This window comes from Arvicola amphibius, chromosome 11 (genome assembly GCF_903992535.2).
Source record: "Arvicola amphibius chromosome 11, mArvAmp1.2, whole genome shotgun sequence".
In the NCBI taxonomy this organism is placed as follows: Eukaryota; Metazoa; Chordata; class Mammalia; order Rodentia; family Cricetidae; genus Arvicola; species Arvicola amphibius.
The window spans coordinates 14938619-14963729 of NC_052057.2; positions in this window are offsets into that span (position 1 = coordinate 14938619).

The window sequence follows — 25111 nt, forward strand, 5'->3', positions numbered from 1 at the left end:
CTGATTGGTCATACCTATTTCCGTGCCTTCTGGGGACTTTGGGCTACTCCTAAGGAGCCATTCAAGAGCCGTTTGTTGTGAGCATTTGCTCCATGCTGCTGAAGGCTATAGTTCATGCCGTAGCTCTTGTCCTTGTCTCTTGCAACTTACATTTTTATGCTTTACACACCTTTTGCAGTGACACAGAGACAAGATGGGAAAATAAAGTCGAGTTATAAGACTTGGGCTGTAAGTGGGAAGGGGAGCAGGTAGAGATACAGAGACTTCTGGGAGCTACTTTGTAAACAACAGTGGGCATGAGCAGCTCCTGCCGATGGCTGCAAGGGGTTGGAGCTGAGCCTTACTAATTCATGGCGGTTAACCGAGGTTCCGCAAGAACAGTCCTTCCACAGACACAGGGTTTGGTAAGGATGAAAAAACTCATCGTGAAGGAGGACTTGTGGGCAGTACAAGTGTGTATATAGGAGTAAGGGTGGCAGAGTGATCTCCACAAGATCTCTCCAAGTCAGACCAGATAAAACCTTTGCTCTGAGGTGCAGAGGGGGAGAGGAGCTGTAAGGAATAACACTGGGTTATGGCTGCCACGTAAACACCCACAGCTTGCTTTCTCCTCCACCGAAGTCTAGCCTAGAGTTTGAAGATTGAAGGAAGGCTTCCTATGCTGTTGGAAGTCTGGTGACTTCAAATGGGATGAGCTCTGGAAAATCAGTCCAGCAGGACTGTTTCTCCTCCACTAGCTGAACTTACGGTGGACCCCTAGACCTAATAGGGCCATGACCTGAAACAGCAAAACAGTTTTGTCAAGTACAAAGCTTCCTGTAAATATGAGGAAACCTCTACTGGACCATGACAGTCTATGGCAGGAACCTGTCTTGATGCCTTGTCTTGCAAGTCCATTGTCTGCTGCATGACTACAAAAGCTTCTTTCTGTGGAATTCAGGGCTGGGTGAATCCAAGCACTGTTGGCTGACGTTGTTCAGCCGCGCTTGATTGACAACTGCTCACTCTTTCCCGTCCACCCGCTGCCGAATGGGCTCCATGTTTTTTGCACGTTTAAAATGCCATTTTGGAATAGAGTTCTCCCCTAGGGGATACATTAAGGTACCTCTGCTTGTGGGTAACCTTCTTCCCCAAAGGCTCATTATTTAAATGATTGCTCATCATTAGCAGCCCTAGTTCCCCTGATAGCTGTGAGATGGTGATGGACATTTTCAGGTCTCTCAAAGTACTTGGGAATGAGCCTGCTACAGAGCCTGCTCCCACTGAAGGAGTATCCAGAGCATTGGTGCAAAGACTTGACTTTACCTACCATCCTATCAAGTTGGACTGAAGAAGAGAGAGAGAGAGGAGAGAGAGAGGAGCGAGCGCGAGAGAGATATGAGAGAGAGAGAGAGAGAGAGAGAGAGAGAGAGAGAGAGAGAGATAGAGAACCAGAGTGAGCCAGACTTCTACACCACGGCTCTGCTCTGGACAAAGCCTCTTTATCTGCACTTCCTGAAAGAAAGAGAAAGCCAGAGGGAACCTGGTTGTCATCCTGTGATATGGTGAGATGGAACTGACAAGGCTGGACCAGCCTGGCTTCTTCTGGGTTAAAGTATCAGAACGAGAGGTCATGGGCAGGGTGGGAAAGTGAAAACAGAGAAAAGTTGTCTGTGGCTTTAAAGAAAGAGCAGAAATAAAAGTTCCTGCTTTTCTTTCTCGTGTGAGAAAAACTATTAATTGGCACAAAATATATTCAAGAAGCATATTCTTAGAGTTACTTAGAGAAATACCATGTATATTCTGGCAGGAGCAAAATGTATCCTTAATAGAATTCATATGGGGGCCTTCAATGATCACGATGTTTTGGAGAGGAGCCAGATAGTAAGTAATTTAAACATCACAGGAAATTAAATTTTAGAATTCAATTTTGCATAAAGTTTTCTGTATGAAAATGTCACACCATAAATTATGAAGTCTGATTATATTCTTTTTTTGACTTTTTAATAAAATAATAGAGGTACTTGACAGTCAAGAACAAATGCATATTTTATGTGTATAGTATTGCGCTCAGCCAATGTCCTGTGGAAATAATGGAACAGATGTTAACACTGCTCTATCAGCTATCAGGTGCTCTGTTACGCAGCTCCAAACACAGTATTTATTAAAAAAATGCTAGCGGGGTTTTGTCTTTTAGGGTTATCTAATTGTGGCTTAAAATGTAGATGGTTAATGTAATTAATTATACATGTAGAATTATATAGTGGGGCCATAATTTATATTGTATGCATATATAATTATATAATATTCTGTTGCAAATTAATTTAATATGGGCACAGGGAATGACTTCTTGAAAATATTAAATAGTTCATAATGTGGTTATAAATCAAACTAATCTGAATTTCCACTTAATTTTGAATTTTGAGAAGGAGGATGCTTTGACTCACTGTAGGGGACTTTGGGGGGTGCTGATTGTGTTTTAGATTAAATTCCACAGCCTGTAATTATTTTTAATAATATTCAACTAAAAAAAAAACGCGCCCAAATAAAAAGCTTGAGCACTCTTAATTGTTTTCAGGCCAAGCAGCATTTTTCTTCTTCAAAGCGAAAAAATATAATGAACGTTTATTTGAAAATTGACCTCCTCCATCATAACTCCAGGGCCCTGAGCAGATCTTCCTCAGTCTCACAATGACTGTTACACAGCCAGGGATCACGGCCTTGCTGGTTTATGGAGGAGCACAGGCTTGCCTATGGATGTCTTTTTAATATTTCCTTCTTTGGATCCTGTTGTGACTTCATCTACAACGCTTTCATATTTCAGAGAAGGGGTCGCACATATTTGAAATTGTAAAAGAGCCCATGCAAAAGCTTTCTTACTTACCTGGAATTACACAAAAACGCAGGCCAGGCTGCTCACCCAAAAGCTTGATCTTCCTTTGGAAAATGGATCACGTCAGTCCACAGTGGAAAGAGACAAAGACTCTGGTACATGTGTTTCCAAACAGATGGGGCACCTGTCCCTGTAGCTTATCTGCTTACCTGTGAGGCAGTGACTATGGGGATGACTTGTCCTCATTTGTCTAGGGCTCTCCTGGCTTTTCCACAGAAAGTCCTGGCACCTAGGAATTTGTCTCAGGTGAATCAGGAAGCTGGTCACCCTTACGTACCTCAAAGACCTTACAACCCTATACTCTAAAGAGACGCATTCACAAATACATAGGCTGCCACAAAGGATTGGCACAGAGGGAGCCCACATCCTGATGGCTGTGCCCCCCTAGTTTGCTGCCCCACCTGGGAATTTACCCTGAGCTTCACTGCTCCAGGGCTGAGATTTTCAAAGTTTATTAGGCTCTGTGTAACAGATGGAAGAGGGCTTCCTCTCCTTCCAGGGATAGGAAGCTTGGGCTGATGAGACATTTGTGAATGAGTAAAGAGCTCTTATGAACTAAGTCATTATCATGGGACTTGTGGGCAACTTGTGCTTGGATAGATGTCAGGGTGGAGCGTTGCCATGGCTACCAGAGGTGAGTGTGAGAAACCAATATTGATGCTAGACAATGGTAAAGCCCATTGTGTTGTAGCAAAAATGTTTCAGTAGCTGTTTTTCTAATAGCTGTGCAGACGGCTCCGCTAAGGAAATGGTATTGCTATGATGATAATGAAACTAGGATTGGTAAAAGTATGGAATTCTTTCCCAAGAAATACCAGGGAAGAGAAAAACTACAGGCCAGAACTTGTCAGTTTATAAAGGCAGGCAAGTCAAAGTAGTGAGGACGTTTTTGGTTCAGGGCCTTGGGAGAAGGTGCAGCCCTGTAGTAAACTGTGGAGTAATTGGCTAGCTTGCACAAGGACCCAGACTTATTTCCTCAGCAATTTAAAACAAGGAAAGGGAAAGGTACAAAGGAATTAAAACTTGGAAGAATTGACTGCTTCAAGAACCCACACAATAAGAGGATGCTATTCTAAAAAGAAAACATCTTCCAGTTGGTTAACATGCCTCAAAGCAAATACCACAGAGCCAGGAGACATCTGCTCTAGTGAGGGCTAATAGGCTGCTTTCAGAGCAGTCCTAAGAATGCTGAAAGGAGGCAGCCTGGAGTGAGAAGGCAAAAACAAGCAGAACATTCTAAGAATCTACACGCTGGGGCCGTTCGTCCAATAAAACAAGACAAAGATACTTATAGGGATTAGTAGAGAGAGACCAATAATAAACAAATATATTTCCTATCTAGAATTTAAATGGACACCCACGGCACTCAGTAGGAAGAAATTAGAGAAGGCTCGGAAGCCCCCGAGATTTTTGGTTTCCCACATTTCTTCCAATGTGGCCAGAGAGAAGAATCTCACAGAAGGTGAACCAGAGGGCAAGGGGAACCACGAAAAGGGAATTATTCTTTGGAGGATTATGCCCTACTCAAGAAGCCTCCATCAAGAGGGTTGGAGCTCTTCCTAAGGTCTGTCCAGCTTAGTTTTTAGCTAGTGGCCCCAGCTCAGTGGTTGCTTCGTGGCTTTGGTTTCAAATGTAGGTGTGCACACATCCCTTTGTTGGTGGGGATACATGCATGTACACAGGTTGGAAAGGAAGCAGGTGATTGGTGTTCTTTAGGTTGGTACCTCAGGACCAAGAAGAGCCGCAATCTGCCTGGATTTCGATGGTAATCAACGGGATAGCCGCTCCCAATAACTGAATTTTGAGTTGGATGCAGAAGTGGCCGGGTGAAGTGGAAGGATTAGGTGTTTTCTCTGGGTTGCTGTTGGGGGGGGGGCATTTGATGATGGGTGAGTTGAGCTGAGCCAGATATAGAAAACTGGCAATCAAATAATCAAATATTCCATGTGCTCTCTTACATGTAGCAGGCTCACTGGTATTAGATTGGCCATATGGTTACTGAGTGCACATTAAGCTATTCCTACAATAGCCATTCTCTTTCCCATTGATTCTCATATACTTTTATTTCATATAGTGTTTCTTAAGTCACCCCAGTATATTCCATTACTTGTCCTGCTGGGAGCAAGCATCATTACTAAATTAAATCAATAGTGTTTTCTTCTTCTGATAATGTTATCTTAACATTTAGGTGTGTGTGTGTGTGTGTGTGTGTGTGTGGTGGTAATCCAGCAGGCTTCTTCCCCAGTATACCAACATGGAATAGACTCTTGCTTTTGCTTTATGCACTTGCCATTTTTGGAATCTACTAGAAATGCTGCCCATGAATGTGAGAGATTTCATCGCCACCTGTAGCTCTGCCTATTTGAGCCCTTGTTATATTTGTCAACTGGGAAGCTTTGTCTGTGCAAGCCTTGCAGGAATGTGATTGGCTAGAATTATGAGTTTTCAGTTTTGAAACACTGCTCCAAAGTTTTACCCTAAGGATTTCAGCAATTCTACTTCTTGGCCTAGAAAGAAAATGACTCATTCAAACTAGAATCTTTCCTGAGTGGAGAGGCACAAGAGAGACTGACGCTGATGTGGCAGCCAAAAGGAAAAGACCCTTATCCAAGTGATTGCTTCAGACCTCCAGGCTCTGCGATCTGATTCTATTGACATCCTGATTGACAGGAATATCAGCAACATTGTGAGTGGATTGGCCTTCTCTGGACATGTATACATTCTTTCTTCCAATCTTCCTTCTGTAGACATACTGTAAAACTGTGTCAACTTGTGGCTATGCCAGACAGGACCAATGAACTCTCTCCCCCTGAATGTTCTAATTCCTATGGTGTGTCATCTTTACTCTGGCTAGCTAGGAGGGAAGTCAAATTTGTGTCTCCGAGGGACATCACTGAAATGAGTGGTGGAGAGGGCCCATCACGACCAGTGCTGATACCCATATAATGAAAATATGAAGCGGTCAGGCCAGTACCAAGACTGGAAAGTTACTTGTGTGATTTGGGATGCTATCCGGGTGGGTTCTTCATAGCATGGTTGAGCATGCCTGTTTCTAATGACTTTCAACATAGTGCCAGGTGAAAGTAATAGTTTTTGATCAAAAGCCTACCTGGTTGTAGGGAGGGACAAGTTTGGTATATCAGTGACTCAGATTTTCTGGATAGGGGGTTATATCATTCTGTTCTTACCATGTGGATACAAGAAAGCCCTGGTCATCCTCTGAGTAGCCAGAATGTAAGTTACCTTAGGTTCACGAAAAAATTATGGCTTCAAAAATCCTTAATAAAAAACTGCCCATAAAATTACCCCCCACACAACACGAGTGCTTATCTTTGTTCATAGTATTAGCGTTCCTGTCTGCCGAGTTTTGATGGCTTCTGATTTGTGCCAAATATCTGACTATTAAAAAAAAAAAACATGAGGGAAATTGACTGTTAGACATAGAAAAATGTTTATAAAATACAAGATTTCATGAGGTTGATAAAAGTAATGTTGAGAAATGAATTGGGTGGCATGTGCAATCATGGACAGATAAGAATCTGCCATGGCTAAACTAGTAAAGTCAAAAGTAACCACTGGCTTTCACCCACCCCCACCCCGCCTTAGTCAGTGTAGAGACACCATGACCACGGCAACTCTTACAAATGAAAACCTTTAACTGAGGGTAGTTTCAGAGGTTCAGTCCATTATGATCATGAAGGGAGCATGGCAGTGTGCAGGCAGATGTGGTGCTGGCTACACCAGGACCAGAACACAGCAGGAAGCTGACCAACTGTCACACTGAAGGAAACTTGAGGAAAAGAGACCTCAAAGCCAGCCCACGGTGACACACTTTCTCCAACAAGGCCACACCTCCTAATAATGCCACTTCCCTTTGGGGTGTAATTTTCTTTCAAACCACCACACCCCCCTTTTTTGTTCTTGGAAAATTTGCTGAAGCTTTGGGGTTTATTATGAAAATAACCTAAATAACCTTTCCCAGGATCACCTTGACCTGACTAAAGTGAAGACCTGTTATTTGTGGTTAGCTTGAGTTTTAATGGAAAAATTTTATTAAGCTCAAACAGACCCAACCATGCTTGATACATTGTTTGTCCCTTGTGAGAGTCAATAAGTATCTGAAATTCCATTATGCACTATGGTAAATAGACTCTAAAACATATTTTATAATTTTAGTTTTGTATCTTTTCAGGTTAAAGTCATATTAGAAGCTTTTGTCTCCTTTTGTTTATTAGGTCTTTATTTTAAGTAAACTTACAACTTTTGAGAACCAGGAACTAGGATTTGCTGATTAGCAATAAAACAATAGAAGCTATCTTATTTCATTTTCATAAAATAACTAAAATAGAACACAGGGAAAATGCAATTCCAAATATATAGAAAACATACATGCTCATTTCTGGGTTCAAAAGACATGTTTTTTTTTTTTTTAAAAAAAAATAGTTATACAAATCAGATTGTTTTCCCCTTAAATTGACACTTTCTTGGACTTGATATCCTTAGGTTTATCATCAGCTAATAAACCACGGCTCAATATTTAAATAATGCACTACTTACTTAGCCATTTATCTCAGTTTATTTGATGTCATTCATTCTTTCTTATGTTTTAGGCCTTGGTCCTGCTTCCTTGGTCTTGACTATGAGAATAACCTCATCTCACTTTCTACAAGATGTAACACTATAAGACAAGCTAAAATCCACAGCCTTCTTTTCTGGGTATGTGTACATCACCAAATTAAGCAAACCCCTAATTTTATGCTCTCTACAATAGGGTCATCTTTCGTCCACGGTGGCTGGGAGACTCAGAGGGGCAGTGTCTGTTTGAGTAGCACTTTGTACATTGGAAATGGGACTCAGGAGGACTGAACTGCCATTAAGAACTGGACTGTGCAGTTCTTAGACTTTATTTCAGGATTTGGACATTATTCTTGTTATACAGCGTGCCTATTCTAGATAGTCTTTGATTATTGTGAGGCAAATTCCCGGCTCCAGCTCTTTGACTCTCACAGTGGAGACCTCCAATCCTATTATATCTTCCTGAGTTGTTTCTAATAGATGCACCCAGACTTCCTTGCGTGAGGAACTCAGTGTAACCATGTGACCTTGAGACTCAGCCTGCCCAAAGGGAGGACCACCCAGTAACTCAGACTCCAGATTACGGAGCCATTTCTGAGGCCCAAACTCCCAACACTATTGTGACATATTTTGAATCAATTTCCACCCTGTCTATATTGCTGATGGCCTATTTCAGAGGAAGTTGAAAGGCCTCTCATCCAGACACTTGTGTGGTAGCCAGATTTTAGGCATCTGCTGGTAGAGTGGGGTATTCTGCACCTTGAGAAACAGCAGGTATAGCACGAACTCCTCCGTCTGACCTGAATCTCAGAATTCTCTTTGACTTCAGTTGATTTATGCTTTCTTAGTCCTAGCAACAGTACCATGGCGATGACTTGGTATCCCGAAATGGTGAGCTTTAGTTTCTCCATAATTCACAGCGCAATGATAAACTTACCCTGAAAAGACACAACCCACGTATAAGTACGCACATGTGGCTTTAAGCCATTAGCACCTCCTCCTGAGAGAGTGCCATTGATAGCCAGAGTGTAGCACTGCAGAGCCATGGAATCCGGCCCTGGAACTGCGTTTGTTTGGCCTCTACAAAGTCTGATTGCCCTGCTCCATTGCTGGATCCAGATCTGTCATTTGTTGTCTTCACAGATCATCTGCTTCCATGTCTTGGTTTCATTCACCTATCAGACTCTTGATGTGTTCAGTTCGCTAATGTTCGCCCCAAATCCAGACTTCCGTAATGAACTCTTATATGAAGGAAATCTGGACATAACAGTGAAACTCAAGAACGAGGAACTTAAAATGATCTTAGCTATTTTATATCATGATCAAGAAACACACATGTATGCACACACACACACACACACACACACACACTACTGACACTAATGTTCATGCAAACACATATTACTGGCACTTGAAATATAGTCTGGCATTTACTGTTATTCTTATTTAATTTTTTAAAAAGTGACAGTGCCCAGTCCACCAAGCTGCTCCTGGTGGATCTAAGCTGAACTTACTACCTGAAAACGCTGTGATGGAAATGCCTTGTGGAATGTGTGGACCAGGAGTTAAGAATTTATTGTAACATCACTCTGGTTTTATCAGAATTTGTAAATCTGTACCTTGCCTCCTCTTCTAGTTCATATAAATGGGTAGATTTGGAAGGAGAACATGGACTCATTTCTTTCAGATGCATTGGTGTACCCCAGCAGCATTTTAAGAGGTAAGACGGCTCAAAGGACTCAGTAGGAGCATCAGGCATGTTGTGCCTTTTGTCTACACTCAGGGATTAAAAAATGAAGCATAGTGGCTGTGGGTAATTCTAGCAACTCCACAAATAATTCTGATACTGTTGATATTGTTGGAATTCGAGATGGCAGTGTAGACGGCTGTAGGCGGCAGTGTAGGTGGCTGTAGGTGGCAGTGTAGACTGTGTAGACTGCTGTAGGTGGCAGTGTAGACAGCAGTGTAGACAGTGTAGACGGCTGTAGGTGGCAGTGTAGACTTTGGTAAAGTCCTCGTCTTTGAGTTACAATAATTAGAGGAATGAGAACACGTGAGAGATCAGGACTCTCCGACATGGAGAAGTTCTTCCTGGAAGTTTGACAGTGTTAGCTTGATGGAATTAGAAGATCCAAGACACACACACAAAATCCACTCACAAAAACCTTTATATTCCACACTGTTCTACTGTGGAATTGCCTGGGAAGATTTCATTGACTAATTTAAACCTTTTTATTTCATTGAAGATTTCAAACATACCTAAAACTGGAAAGAAAAACATAATGACCCTCATATTTGTCTATCACTGAGATGCAAATGTTATCACTTTATGGTCAATTTTGTTTCCTTTACGTCTGACCCTCTCCCTACATCTGCTGCGTTAGTTCAAACTGAACCCAAGAAAGAATAACACCTAATCTCTAAATATTAAATTCCATATTCTTAAAAGATAATAATTCAGCTTTTTAAAAATAAAATCATAATGCCATTTACCACATGAAATTTTCCAAATTCCTAGACCCTGGTATTTTTGTAAATCTCCTAATGGCTCTAATATTTCATCATACTTGGTCTGGGAAAGAAACAGAGTGATCAGGAGTAAGGACTGTCTGGATGATGTAGGGAACAAACTAGGATATAAGCCACTGTGAGGTTGAAAGTCCTTCCTGCTCACCTCTGTCCATTCTGAACCGTAGCAAACAACCCATTGTAGGTTTCCCCTTCCCTCAGGAAAGTCCCAGTGCCACCATCTCCCAGTCCTAACACAGCTTGTGAACCCTACTATCAGGTGTCTTACTTTGGACCCCTTCTGTTAGTATGTCTCATCACGCCCTAAACTAGAATGAGAATCTCCTTGTCTCTCCAATCAGCCATCTCCGTCTTCATAGTATTCCAAAGCTATCCACCAGGGTGGCTGTGTTTTAGGTTTCCTCCATCATCCGTATGCCAGACAGAACTTTTATCTGCCAGTTTTCACATTTGATGCGGCGCTATCCATCTATCTGTCTTCCGCTAACATCCTCACTGCCCACTTTTCAGGCCTGTGCCATTTCATACTGACCATGGCAATAGCTTCCTAATAGTTCTGTCTCCATGTTTCTTATTTGCTTATGACTCATGCTTTACCCTGAAACTGTAAGCGCTATATATTCTTTTTAAAACTTTTTAAATTTATTCTTTGTGTCTTTCACATCACGCATCTCAACCCTATTCATTCCCTATCCCTGCACACCTTCCCTCCGCCCTTATAGCCCCCTCTGCAATAAAATTTAAGAGAAAAAAGAAAAAAAGGAGAAAAATTCTTGTTGTGGATGCTATAGTGTGACACAGTGAGTCACACAGTAAACCCTGTTGTCCATCTATCTTTTACTCGCAAGTGTTCAATGCAGAGAGTCTTTGGCTGGTTTGAGGCCGCTGGTTTCTGCTCCACTATCGATGCTGGGCCCTCACTGGGACTCCTTTAGGTTATCCTGACTTTAGCCTGTGTTGTGGAGATCCCATAGCTTTGTGTCTTCAGGACAAACTCCTTCATGTGATCCAACAGATCACAGATGAGGTGGATGCCAAGTCACAACCCTGCTTCCGGACCCGGATTGTTGTAGAGCTGCTCAGCCCACCAGTGCCTTGTCCTCATCACCAGGGTGAGCTCTCCTGCCGCTATGACCTCAGGACTAGATCCCATTATTGTAGTAAATAATTCTTTGGTTTAGATAAGCCCTAAATAAATCATGCTGGGGTATTCTTCCACTATTATAAAATACTTTAAATTCTCATTTCATCATTCCTTTCAAAGTCTTTTACTCTACTTTAGTCATAGATACAAACCCATCACACACGCGTGTTCTCACTCCCTTACCTTTTTCCACACCACACTCTTCCCCTTTGCCATAGCCCATCCCATCCTCAGCCCATCCTGACCTGTCTTAGCCTTTCCTAGACAGTAAGTTCCTCTTCCATAAAGTATAATAATATGCAAGGGGATCTTTGACTCTGGGCCCTCCTGTAGCACTTATAGAATTTTTATTCTTCAATAGAGAGGAAGGGAGAGAGAGAGAGAGAGAGAGAGAGAGAGAGAGAGAGAGAGAGAGAGAGAGAGAGAGAGAGATACAGATATCTGTACACACACATATGCATATCGTCTAATGTCTGTTGCTTTGGGAGAATAATGTCATTTAATATTGCTATTTTTTACTATGTCAGGCAGGGCTGTATTTTGTATGTAGTAAAAGACCCGAAATGCTCAGTACATAATTATTGATTAACTGATTGAATCTGAATTACTCTCTGGAGTATAGCCCTCCATTTTGAGAGACCCATCATTAGCAAAGTAAGAAGGAGCCTCCAATAACATCTTGATTGATTTTCTATTTGTTGTTCCCAATTGATAATGATCACTCTAAATTTGATAATTGTTTGTAATCTACTGGAAATACCACAGGCAAAACTGAAGAATGACATTCTATAAACCAAACACAAACTATTTCCCTCTTTCAAACACAGTATAGTCAGCAGAGAACATTCTGCAGGCAGGATCTCAGGCAAGACTTTTCTTGCCTCCAATGTCTTGCCTTGAAGCAGGAGATAATGCCAAAGTTTATGCTCCCTCAGTTATTCTCCAACAAGAGCGTGTAAAACTGCATGGCCCTTTCTTTTCCTTGGCGTACCATGGCCACCCAGAACTTGAGCTATGAGGAATAAGTCACAGTAGAGGTTTGTGTTTCTGAGGCAGTAGATCAAACAAAGTTGGCATGAACTCAAATTCTACCCACCTCCAAATTCTAGGTAGACTTGTGTTTAGGAGGCACACAGAAAGTTAACCACTAGAGATGCATTCGTCAGAGGAGATACTTGCTCACTGGGAAAGAAAGCTCTCAGGACCAGCTGAGGGAACAGACCCACCCTCATCTCTCCTCCCTGCAGTATGTCTGCTTGGAATGGAGTGCCAGTTGGCATGGCCTTCACAATAGAATGCTCATCTCTTTCTCTCTGGTGTGTGGCTGGATTTGCTGAAGTTAAGTGACCATGTGTGCAATATTAGGGGCACAGCTACCACTTCCAGACCAGACTCTCTCTATGCTTCTGCAAAAACTGGGAGGAGGAGCCTAAATGCCTCAGAGACAAGATCACTGTCTTAAAAATTTGATGCGAAGGAAAGCATCCTCCCCCTTCTTCTGTTTCTGAGTCTCCTTTGGCAAGCAGCCAGGCCTCCCTCTGATCCCTTCCCAAGGCCAAGTAAATGCCAATTCAGCATTGTGAACCATCAGGAAGCGATTGAGAGACAAGCGCAATTCCAGATCTTACATTAAGGATGGAACAGTATGAAGTGATCTGTTTCTTTCTCACAGAGAACTGTCAGGCTGCATCCTTCAAATAGCAAACACTGGGAAAGAATGGAAAAGTTTTAATCTGTTTATTGGTATCCAAGTTTCGATGTAGGGAACCCAGTGTTGAATATCTCCTTTGAATATTTTTTGGTAAGAAAAAAAACCCTATAGCTCCCAGCTTTCCCCACACCCCTTCTCACATCCAGCCTAATGGATGTAAGTATAAGAGAATGATTGGAGAGAGAAGGGGTGATTATTTGGGATTTAATGTAGTCAATATAAGCCAAGACAAGGTTGGAAACTAAAACTGCATAGGATATAAAGATTGTTTAACAACAGAATCATGGAAAATCTAGGGAAATCATGGAAAACTCTAATTTCTGGAAGCTGGTTCACAGTGGTTGGTTGTTAGGTGAGTGTTGGGCATAGGGGAGTCACTCTCCAGATTCTAGAGTCTAGAACAAACCTTGCAAATGCGTAACTTGAGACTGGTGCTTCATCTCTCCAGCTCCATCTCACCCTGGCCATCTGTTTATTTGTTTAAAATCATTTCTTACTTCATATTCAGCTAATCTCTTTGAAATATTTTCAAAGAATAGGTTAAGGTATTTTCTTTCCCAGTCAATATTTAAAACCTGGGAGGCCTGATTCTCATAGGTATTAGGAAGCCGGTTTTTCAACATGGAGCATCAGTTGGCAACTTGTTCATACTTATAAATAAATTCTGCAAGCGACTTCCTCACCAGAGTAATAGAGTGGTTCGTTTGTTTAATGCGGTGCTGGGAATTGTACCTTGGCCTTGTGCATCTGAATGAGCCCTGAGCCACCACTGAACTCCCCGAGGGCCGAGATGCTGATCACTATTACAGCCTCAATGCATAGAGTGGTGCTACACCCAGTAAAGACAATTCCCAAAGAGGGAAACTGAGGCAGGTTTGGAGTCAAGGAATGAGGGTTCTAAGAAGGGCCATTTGAAGCTCATTACTCCTTCCTTCACTCTACACATGAGAACAAAGACTAGAAAAGAAAACCTAACATTCTTCAGCTATCCTTACACACTCAGTTTAGGGTCACATTCCTCTGTTGTATAAATTTATTATTCTGATACATATTCATAATTAATATTTTTATTTCTATTATGGATCAAGGCATTGATCCTTGTTGGAGGAAAATAGCATAGCTAGTCCCCAATACAAAAAGCTGTAAGTGACAAAATTAGGATTTGAACCCAGTCCTATAAAACCCAGAAGCCCTTGCTCACCTTGTGTTGTGTACTTGCCTCCTGTGGAAACCCTTCAAGATAAGTAACGACTCAGGGCCAAGATCACAGAGCTTATTAGAGGCAGAGCCAACATCAAACCTGACATCACTTGACTCCAATCCAGTTTGGGGTCGCCGATCGGTTGCAAATGAAATAACCTTTTGAGACTCCACTTGTGTATATTCTACTGGTCCTTTTCAAACACTGGCTCAGGCAGCAATAGCGACTTCCAAGAGAGGGCTTAGCCTGTGGTCCTTTTCTCCTGCTGCTTTGAATATGGATCTACATTTCTGATCACCTGAGGTCTCTTTTTGCAGGCTGTTTCCATTGAATAATAGGTCTTCATTCCTTCTGCAGCTTCATCAGCCCACAGTTGGCAGCTGTTTCGGATGAATTACTTGGCTGTTGAAGAGCCTCTGCGAAATCCTTGGCATCAGTTGAGGACGGTTTCAGAAAAGATGGTTGTTATTTCGGTGTTGTTTCCCATATGATTTTGGCTGGGTTTCTAGAGGAATTAGTAAGTGGATCATGTCACCATCCGTCTCAATGCCACTGTTGAATGCCCACTGTCTACAGAACGAAGCTCAAGGTTTGATCAGGGCATACTTCTTGTGGAGTTTCTTCCTACATCCCTAGCTTCATTCCCCCGGGTCTCTACCATTTACTTCTTGTGTTATTCATGAGAATATCCTGACATTCCCAGGATCTTCCAAGAATTCCTCTTTTCTTGATAGGCAAACTCCAGCTCATTTTTCCAAACCTTTCTCAAATTCATCCCTGTTGTACAGCTTTTCTTAACTCCTGAGGGTGGTGCTGTGGCCTCTGGACTCTCTGTCAAGTACTTTGTACAAATCTCAGAAGCAGTGCGGTATAGGGCTTAGGAACTTCTCTTTGGTGTTTGAGTCTTCGCTCTGACTTGTTTTAGTTAGGTAGCTGGTTTAGTTACTTTTATATTACTGTGATAAGACACCATGACCAAGGCAACTTAGAAAGGAAAGTGTTTAACTTGAGACTCATGGTTCCAAAGAGCTAGAATCCATGACCACTGTGGCAGGGAACATGGCAGAATGCAGGGATGACTCACATCTTGGCCTACAAACATGAAGTAGAAGCTAATTTGGAATTGTGTGGGATTTTGAAACTTAAAAGCCCACCCCCAGTGACACTTCTCCTCCAACAAGGTCACATCTCTGCATCCTTCCCAAATAGTTCCACCAACTGGAATCAAATATTCAAATTTGATTTGAAATATGATGTGTGTGTATGATGTGTGTGTGAGACTATAGGGTCCATTCTCATTCAAACCACCACAATAGCCTCGAAGAAGTTTTTTTAAAGCTTCTATAGCCTCAAGTGTATCATTTAAAATGTGGAAATAATAAGAATGCTATCCCCTGATGTCATTATGATATTACATTGCTCTACGTAATATAAGTAGTATGGAGTTCTGCTACAGTGTAGGTATTCAGTGAATCATATTCTCTTCATTGTGTTGTGGCTGTTTATCTTCTTTGTTTTCTACCTGCATGTGTCCCATCTAGGTAATCAGCTTCCAAAGGCTAGACATTTGGGGTTTATTCTTTGGGTCTTCTCTTGAAGAAGTCTAAGAAGGCTTATTACATGTGCAAGTGACCAGTGCAACAGAATAGGCTCCAAAGCTCAGGAGGGTTCTGTGCTTGGGATTTAGTGTTTTATAGCTATTTTGAAACTCTTAAGTTTTCATATTTGAAATTGTATGTATATCAAAGTTTATATGAGTCCATTAGGACACTTAGTTGTGTTTTAAGGAATTTGGACCTTGAGCTCACTCTATTTCATTATCTCTGTATGATGTGTGTGTGTGTGTGTGTATATGTGTGTGTATGTGTGTATAATATGTTCATGTTGGTGTATGTACATGTGCAGACAGGTACACATGAATGTACACATGGAGGCCTGAAGTTGATGTCAAGGGGTTTTTTTGCTTGCTCTCCATGCTATTTTTAAAAATTAAATTTGTTCTTTGACAACTTCACACAAACACACACACATATGTCATGCATACTTATTATTCTTTCACTATATACTCTTTCCCTACCAGTCTCTTTCCAAGATTCATGTCTTTTTGGTTTGTTTTGTGACCCATTTACTTTAACCAAGGCCATCTGTATCCACTGGAGCCTGATCAGGTCATCGGTGGGTACAAAACTGAAGGTAATGACTTCTGCCTCCTCAACTCTATTAGTAGCAAAAAGTTCAGCAGTGAGGGGCAGCACCCCCACCCCTCTGCCATCCATGCTTAACCATTGGTGGACCTGTTATGCAGACCCAATACATGCAGCCGCTGTGCGTTCGTACTGGCAGTGAAGGAATTCCCCAGACCTTGTCACTGTCTTCTGGATCTCACCGTCTTTCTCTCTTCTGTTGAATGATCGACAGATCTCTGAGCCACAGAGAACTTTATATAAATAGTTTGTTTAGGTCTGAGCATTCATTCTCAGCATCTTTTGTGGCCATGATTTTTCGCACTTACCGCCATTCTCTGGGAAGAGCGATTTAAGATTCTTATCTTAAATCAGAGAGTCTCTTATCTCTAATAAGTAGCATTTGTCTAATATGTAGAGGGCAGTTGGATTCTGTTAATACAGCTAAAAAATAGTATTTACTGACCTCCCTGATACAGAGTTTCCATTTCATGGGATTCTACTCTATGGACTAGAGCCCAAATCCATTCAGAGAACAGTTGGTTACCCCTATAACAATAGTTCCCACTATTGCACAAGTAGGCTTATCTTTTCTGGCAATTTTGTCTTGCTCACAAGCTGTTCACATCTGAATAAGACCAATGATGCTTTTCTGTGCCAAGAAGTTTGCATAACATCATCCAGGAATAGCTGGCAGAGAGAAGCCTCTAGCTACTTCTAGCTTGATTCTCTACATTATTCAAGTAAATCCACCACCTCCTCTCTCCTTTCTCTCCTTTTCTCTATGGTTTCGTGTCACCATGTTTCTCTGTATCTGTATCTCTCTCTCTCCCTCTCTGTGGATCTCTTTCTCTGTATCTCTCTCTCTGTGTGTATGTGTGTGTTTGTGTGTGTGTGTGTAAGAGAGAGAGAGAGAGAGAGAGAGAGAGAGAGAGAGAGAGAGAAGGTCTCTCACTCTGAAGCTTGTTGATTAGGATGGTCAGCTAGCCAGTGACTTCTGGTGACCTGCTTGTCACTGTCTTCTAAGCACTGGGGTTACAGACAGGGTGCCATCACACCGGGTGGGTGCTGGGGGTCCAAACTCAGGTCTTCAGGTTTGTGTAGCAGGGATTTTAGCAATGAAGCTGTCTCTTAGCATCTAGGGCAGGTTTTTGACTTCCTCTTCTGTACTTGGTGCATTGGTCTCACCTACATTTTATCCATTTTCCTGACTGCCCCAAGACTGTTTTTACTTTCTTTCAATGGTGGTGACCAGGTCACATTGTAGAGATAAGCAGACGCCCATGTTCCATTGTCATTTTCAACCTCTAGTGAGGGCCTGTGAATGAGTAGTAGAAGGTTAGAATTTGGTCTTTGCCTATGCCATCTTTGGTGAGATGCAGTAGCAGCTGTTACTCCCTCAGCCTGACAGCCCCCTTTGGCTTTGGGTGGGTGACTCAGGTGAGCCTCTTGGCCACCACTATATCCAACTATTTGATATCCAGAGCAAAAGTTAACGTACCATGGTAATGGTGGCATCCCTGTATACTGTCGGTAAATGCGTTGGCTCATGGGGGGAGCAGGTTGATGACTTCACTACCCTGGGTCATAAGTTTCAGATAAGTTTTTGAAAAAAATTGAAGTCCGTTTTTGAAAAAAAAAATGAAGTCAATTTTTGAACTAGAATTGCATGTGGTCATCCCTGTCCACAGGTGCTTAATAAAATGCTTACTAGAGGAATGCAAGCTTAAATGGCCAGTGAGGACGATGGGAAGATTGAAGAGGGCTGGTGTCCATAAAGATGGGGCACTCCATCACATTCCTAGAGATAATTACAGAGCTCATTGCTAAGCGTATGCTCAAAACCATGGGTTCAATCCTTAGTACCAAAGAAGTTAAAAAAAATGCTGCAAGAATCAAGAGACATATGGCAGGAATAGATAGTTGGGTGCAAGAAGGGAAGATACCATTCCATAGCCCAAGCTGGAATGTCCTGTGCTTTTTCAAATTCAAATATGCAGTTCACTTTTTGGTTCAACCTCACTTTCCGCCTACATCGGGTATATTGCCAGACACAAAGGATAACTGATAGTCGTTTGCCAGGACAAAACAAGGATCGGTTTGTTTCGTGGTGATGGTGACATAGCGATACAATCTCATTAGAAAGAATTTCTTGTACGGAATATAATAACTGCGCTCAGAAATGTTAAGTGCTTCCCCTTTAGCGGTCACTGTTCATAATGAAAAAGCAACGGGTAATAAATTCTTGGCTGCTTTCAACGTAGTCTTCACATAGAACTTCTCATGGGGAAGGCCTCTGGTTTGGTGTTGCACAGATCTGTGGCTCTGACTCCAGCAGATATCTTTTGGTGGTCCTCCGTCTCCCCTAAACTTCGGCAAACACCCTAACCCTTCATTACCACCAGGAAAGATCACTTTAGCGGCTGTTATTTCTTTCCACGTGTTACATGACTTGTAAAAAGGGAGTTGAGGTAAACTTGGCTGTATCATATCAAAAAATATTTACTAAAACCCAGTAGGTTCAAACTTCCATCCACTAATCCAATAATGAGAAAATTTCTTGGTCTCTACTGTCTGTCTGTCCCCCCCCCCCAGATCATTTTGATATAATTTTCAGTGTATGCAGACTAGGGGTATGATTTATAACAAAACACTAATTAAAATGAAATCATTGAAAAATAGTTGGAAGCCCAGTGGAATTCTTCATAACAGGGTGTGATCTATAGCAGACAATTAAAAACATACATCAAGCCACCTAATCTATGTGTGTAAGGAAAAGCAGAGGTGGGGGGGGGACACAAAAATGAGGGAGAACTATATCTCCACAGGGGCTGATCTCAAGGCTCCACCATGAAGTTCCAAACCCAGCAGTCTTCTGGATATGGCTGAGTAAGCCTGCAGTTCTTCTAGGAGTTTTCCAGCCTGTGTTTCAATTTGTCCAGGTCGCTAGCAACCTGCAGCCACCAGCTCTTGTGACCTCCGTCCTTTTTTCTTTATTTTTCTTGTAGTAGTGTTCTCTCTCTCTCTCTCTCTCTCTCTCTCTCTCTCTCTCTCTCTCTCTCTCTCTGTTTCTCTCTCTCTCTCTGTCTTTCTCTCTCTCTCGTCTTTCTAAACCAGGGGCAGTGTGTGAAATGCTAAATGGACTGCATAGCTCCAGGCTCAGCAGCATTTCATGTGCTGCATGTTTTTACATTAATTTATCAAAACACAAACACAGCAACACTGCAGTGCTAATACTGCATAAAGAATATGTTCTGTTGTTGTTGTTTTCTTCTTTCAAAATAGGACCCAGGGAGAATATACAGAACCAACCCGGGCAGCATTCAGACCACTTTGCAAATAAAGTGGGATTTGTTTGCAAGGATTTAAATTGGTAAATTATTTGAATTTCTCCACCCCTGGGTGAATGATTTAGATGGCCTTGACCCTAGCCTGACTGCAGGGATTAATGTGGGGTAATGATTGCTGAGGCTATCATTGCAGCAGGCATCATTAATTATCCTTATTGATTGTAGCTTTCAAAGATAAAGCATTATGCTGACTGGAAAATACCCTCTTCCTGCAAGGTCACGGCTAAAATAGGGAAGCTAAATAATTGCATTAACAAACAAAGAAATAAAAATAACCTCTCAGAACATTGTGTAATTAAGATCCAATTACAACGTTTGTTCTTGTTTACAAAATGACAGAGCTCTTCTTGTCAAGCCATTTTCCCGAAAATTGCTTCAGTACATGATAATTGCATTATAGTAGGTAACCCGAAAAGAGCATTAAAAGGGGGATCAGTTTCCTTGGATAGCTGCCATGGCTCTTGCTGTCTGACTCACCTACAAAAGTGTGAGAGCCCCAAGGGACTTGTCTAAAATACTAATGATATGTTAAACGAAGGGGGTTAGATGCAGGAAGTAATAATTGGGTCTCAAATCCTATTATATTTCTTTTGGATAATGTAATGGAGCTTAGAGAGATCCCAAGGATGTTCTCGCCCACATCTTCCCCCACCCTCTTTTAACCACATCATTTTCCTTGCTGGAGAAGCCGGGCTCCAAAGCCCTGTTTGGTTGTAAATTTCTCTGGTGACAGGGATCAGCAGCCCATCTTCTCTGCCATCGATCAGGTTTGGAAGTTCAAGACACTTTCTGTTTTAAGCAAGAGGCTTCTGAGGGTAGGACCCAAAGCCACGCATGGTTGTCTGTGAACCACGCCACCCAGCTTTTCCTTTTGCTAAGAGTCTTTGAGGCAGCATGCACGAGGGTCTGATCCAAAAAAGATCAGCTAGGAGAGATGCATGGTGATGGGAGCTGGTGCAGAAGGTGGGTTCCACTCTCCAGAGGCCAGCTCGGGAGATAGGGTAGATAGTCTCTCTTCTGGAGTCTTGGTTCTGGTACCAGAAGTGGGAACCATTGCTGAAATACTGACTGTCTTAGGGTGGATTGAAGATCTTGCAAAGGGTAATGCTTTGTGTATTTTGTTTTCTGTATTTTTGGTTTTTTCCATTTTGTGGAAAGAGAAAGATCATGCAGGACCCTCATATATTAAGTTGGGGGGAGCACTGAATGTTTTGATTATTTTATTTAATGTCCACACCCAGTTTGTAGAATACCATTGAGGCCATGCTGAAGTTCAAGAGAGGCTGAGTAACAAACACAGATCTGACCAGCGGTGGTGCCAAGAGTCATACTTGGGCCATAGTAACTGCAGAATCTTCCGGTTCCATCCTTCCACAGTGGTTCCAGGAAAGGCCTGCACTTCGGTGCTCATACCTCTGTCCCGGGTCAGTCGCACATGGCCCACACCATAATACAGAAGAGAAAGATGTTGGTTGTGAACATAACACAATATAAGTTTGCAGAATAAAACATGGAAGTCCCTACCTCCAACCTGCTGAAAGAGTTTGTCAGGTATCTTATTTCCCTGTGTGTGTACCTGCATGTGTGTGTGTGTGTGTGTGTGTGTGTGTGTGTGTGTACCACACGCATATAGCTTCCCCACCTGCCACACAGGCTAGACGACATTGTCATATTCCCTAGAACTAAAATTACAGGTGGTTATGAGCTGCCTAGTGAGGGTGCTGGGGACTGAGCCTGGCTCCTTTATAGGAGCAGCAAGCACCCTGAATTGCTGAGCCATCTCTCCAGCCCCAGATCCATTGATTTCTTTATAATGCTCCTCTTCAACATTCAATATAGGAATGTATCATCATTTATGTAACCTGCCTCTTGCTCTGAAGTACTTAGGTTGTTCCTGATTGGACAATGAAAGCTAAAAAGTAAACAGCATCTGAACATCTATGCTTATGGGTATATGTGAATATGTCTCCCAATTGTGTCTCAAAAAAGTTAAAGTTTTATGACAAAGGGCAACCACATTATAAAATATGACAGATACTAAAAATTACCCTTCAGAAAAACTACCTAATTTATGCTGTCATAGAATATGCATATTATAGAATGTGCTTATTTTTCTTTGTATTCAAAATATAGAATGTTGTTGGTCTTTTAATGTTTCTCTTTTTAAATGAGCAATTATGTTACAATATAATTTGTATTGTGTAGAATGAGGTAATATTTTGTGTTTTGTATTGGCTGTAGTTAAAAATCTTAATTCAAAAACTTCACTTAGGTTTTTTGAGTTATTTAATAGGCATTTGTCTTTAAAAAAATCAAAACAGTACCTACCTTGGTCAATTTCTTACTCATGTCTAAAGTCACTGGAGCTGGAGGAGATGATGCTAACCACAGGGACTCCGGGTTAATTGTCCTCAGCAGCTGTGTGACAGGGTCTGGGTTCTCACCACACCATGCTTGTGGTTGGACCTCAGTCTGTTTCTGGCTGTCTGAAGTCTCTTTACTCTTGTGCAAGTTCCCAGCTTCCCTCTACAAGGGTGTGAGTCAAAAGATCCTTGAGGAGGGAAGAAAGATCTGGAACTCATTATACAGGTTGGATGTGGATAAACGCAACAAATCTCCCTCTGGGATCCAGAGGTTTGAACCTGGACCTGCCTGGCGAAGACGGTGAAACAGTTGTTTTGTACAATTTCTTCAACCATTGCTTGTGGAGATGTGGAAGGAAGTGCTTGCTGAGGATGAGGCTGGGCAAACCACTTGTTATTACCACGAGGCAGTGATGAGGAGCCTGAGTAATTCAAGCCTGAAAGACCTGCTTAGCTTCAAGAAGAGGAATAACAAGTTCAAAGCTCCATGATGAGACTCAAGATATTAGACAGAAGCTAGAAGAATTAGTAGGACTAGGCTAAGAGAGTCTTGTGTCTTGGAAACACAAGAATCATAAAGCTAAGCATCAACGTGATTATCCTCTGTGCTACCCAAATTACGCTATGAATTCATGGCTCTGATGGATATTTTATACAAAAGCCAAATAATCAGTAAGGAAATAAAATTGAGGGTTGGGGAGATAACTTGGTAGTGCTTGTCTCATAAGCATGAGGACCCAAAGTCAACTCCCAGGAGCCTAAGAAAGGAAAGTCCTGCAAACAGTGGCGCACACGCACAACCCCAATCCTGGGGATGCAGAGACATGCAGATCCCTGGGGCTTGTTAAACTAGCTTACTTGGTGAGCTCCAGGCTGATGAGAAGCCATGTTTCAAAACACAAGGTGGGTGACACCCAAGGAACGGCACCTGGAATTAGCTTCTAGCCTCCACACATGACCCCATACACATGTGTATTCACATATACAGGGTCACACATGCATATACACACATGTATACATATACACATGGGGGAATAGAGAGAGGGCGAGAGAGAGAAAAAAACTCAAATAGGGGTGTGTGTGTGTGTGTGTGTGTATTTCAGAAGGTTTTTGGCTATCCTAGGTCCTCTATTCCTATGTAGCTCCACTGATAGCCAGATTGGCCAGCTTCTCCCCATGTTCAGATCAGGCTACTGTAGTATTGTCGCTTGAGAAAGGTGCTTTGTAGAAGAGCACATTTCATATCACACCATCTCCATTCCCTGTCCATATATTGCCTATATAATTAGAGTTAGGTGCCAGATTATGGCCTGGGGGTCAATCACAAGATTGAGTAAGTGAGTAGAAAGACTTGTAAATTGAGAATAAATATTCTTAAGAGGTCCTCCTTTCTACATAATATTCTTTTGCATGACTAGGCAATAATTCATTTTATTGTTGATAGTTGTTTGGACTGTTTCCAGTTTTAAGACAATACAATGAATGATAGTTTTTATGTAGAATTTATAGCAATTTATATTTTTGATAGGATTACACTAGGAAGAGACTATATGCTTGATCTCAGGAGACAACACTTTTGGGGCAAGGTTTTGCTAATTTAGACTTTCACCAGGATTGCATGATAATTTTAGCTACTCTACTCCTTACCAGCACATGGTACTGCTCATTCTCGGTCATTCAGTGTGCAGTGCCTTCACTATGGCTTTCTTTTGGTCACTCTTGTAGATGTCATTTATGTGAAAGGTCTTACGTAAGTCACATGGTTGAACTTTTCTGACAACTTTTCCTATTGGATTGTTTAAAATATGGGTCTTTGAGGATCATTACACAGTCTAGACATGGGCTGCAAGTATTTTTCCATGTTGTGGTCTGCCTCTTACTTAATAGTATCTTTTGATGAATGATGAGTATCCTTTAATTGTACATCTTTTTCTTGTGTAGAGAAATCCCAGACTTTTAGAAACTTAAGACTAATAACATTTCATGGTTTGTGAAACTTTTGTGTCTTGCTTAGGAAGTCCTTTTTATTGTTTCAAGACTTAAAAACTCGTCTTTCGCCTTTAAATTCTTGAGTAGAAACGAGTGACATCTTGATCTCCACATTCCCTTTGCACGTGGATTCTGTTCACAGAAGTGAAGTCTTTTGAATTGTGGATTTGTTCAAAACTCTTCTTTTTATTCTACTGAACCATTTGCCAATTTCTGTATCAGTATAATGCCATTTTATTCAAATCTCTCCAGTGTAATTATAGTTGATAGAGAAAATATGTCAGCTTATTCTCTTTCAGTCTTAACATACCCTTTTAGTATGTTCGGAATACGCTTGGCAAAGTCCATAAAATTTTATCGTTGGTTTAGACTGGGATTGCATTAAATATATAAATTAATTTAAAGATATAATTTATCTCTTTTAGATACTGGTTTATTATATTTGGGAACAAGTTTAGCTTCTCCAACTAATAAAATACTCTTTTAGATCATTTAATAAAGTCTTAATTTTCAATATGTTGCTCTTTTTCATAGCTGGGTACTTTCTGGAATGCCACTGCTTGCTATTGCCAATGGTATGCTAGATTCTACTGTGTTTTTAAAGCATAGAAGCTTTTTCTAATTGTTGATCTTGCGTCTCGTCACTCTAATTCCCTTTCTTACTAATACTGATTACTTATAGTTATACACATTTTCATGTCTGGAGCGGGTTTGTATTCCATGCTTTTAATGAGTGTGATGGGCGAGGATTTGATTTGAAATATTGTGGAGGTGGGGCAGATCTTGATTAAGAGCAATCATTGCTCCTGCAATTGCTGATTTGGCAAAAATGTATGGACATACCCTGTAGACAATGCATGAAGACTTCTGGAATTGTGTTCGGCTGTGAAACTCTTTGGCTTCCTGCTACTGTCTCTAACCAGTATTTGAGGGATGGTAGAGAAGAAAGAGCCCCTGGGAAGGCTCCGTTTGTATCTATTCTCAATTATTATTTATTCCTGGAAAATAATGTTTTGTTTTATTGTTTCTTTTTCCTCTCCTGAGTGAGCACAGATCACTGTGTTTACCTGCGTTACCTAAATACCCAAGCTCTACTAGTTCAGCTAGTACGCAAGAAGCTCATGATGAGACAGCATGACTGCACTGGGTGTGGGAATTTAACTCTAGGCTTGAGTTCAATTAATTAATTAATAA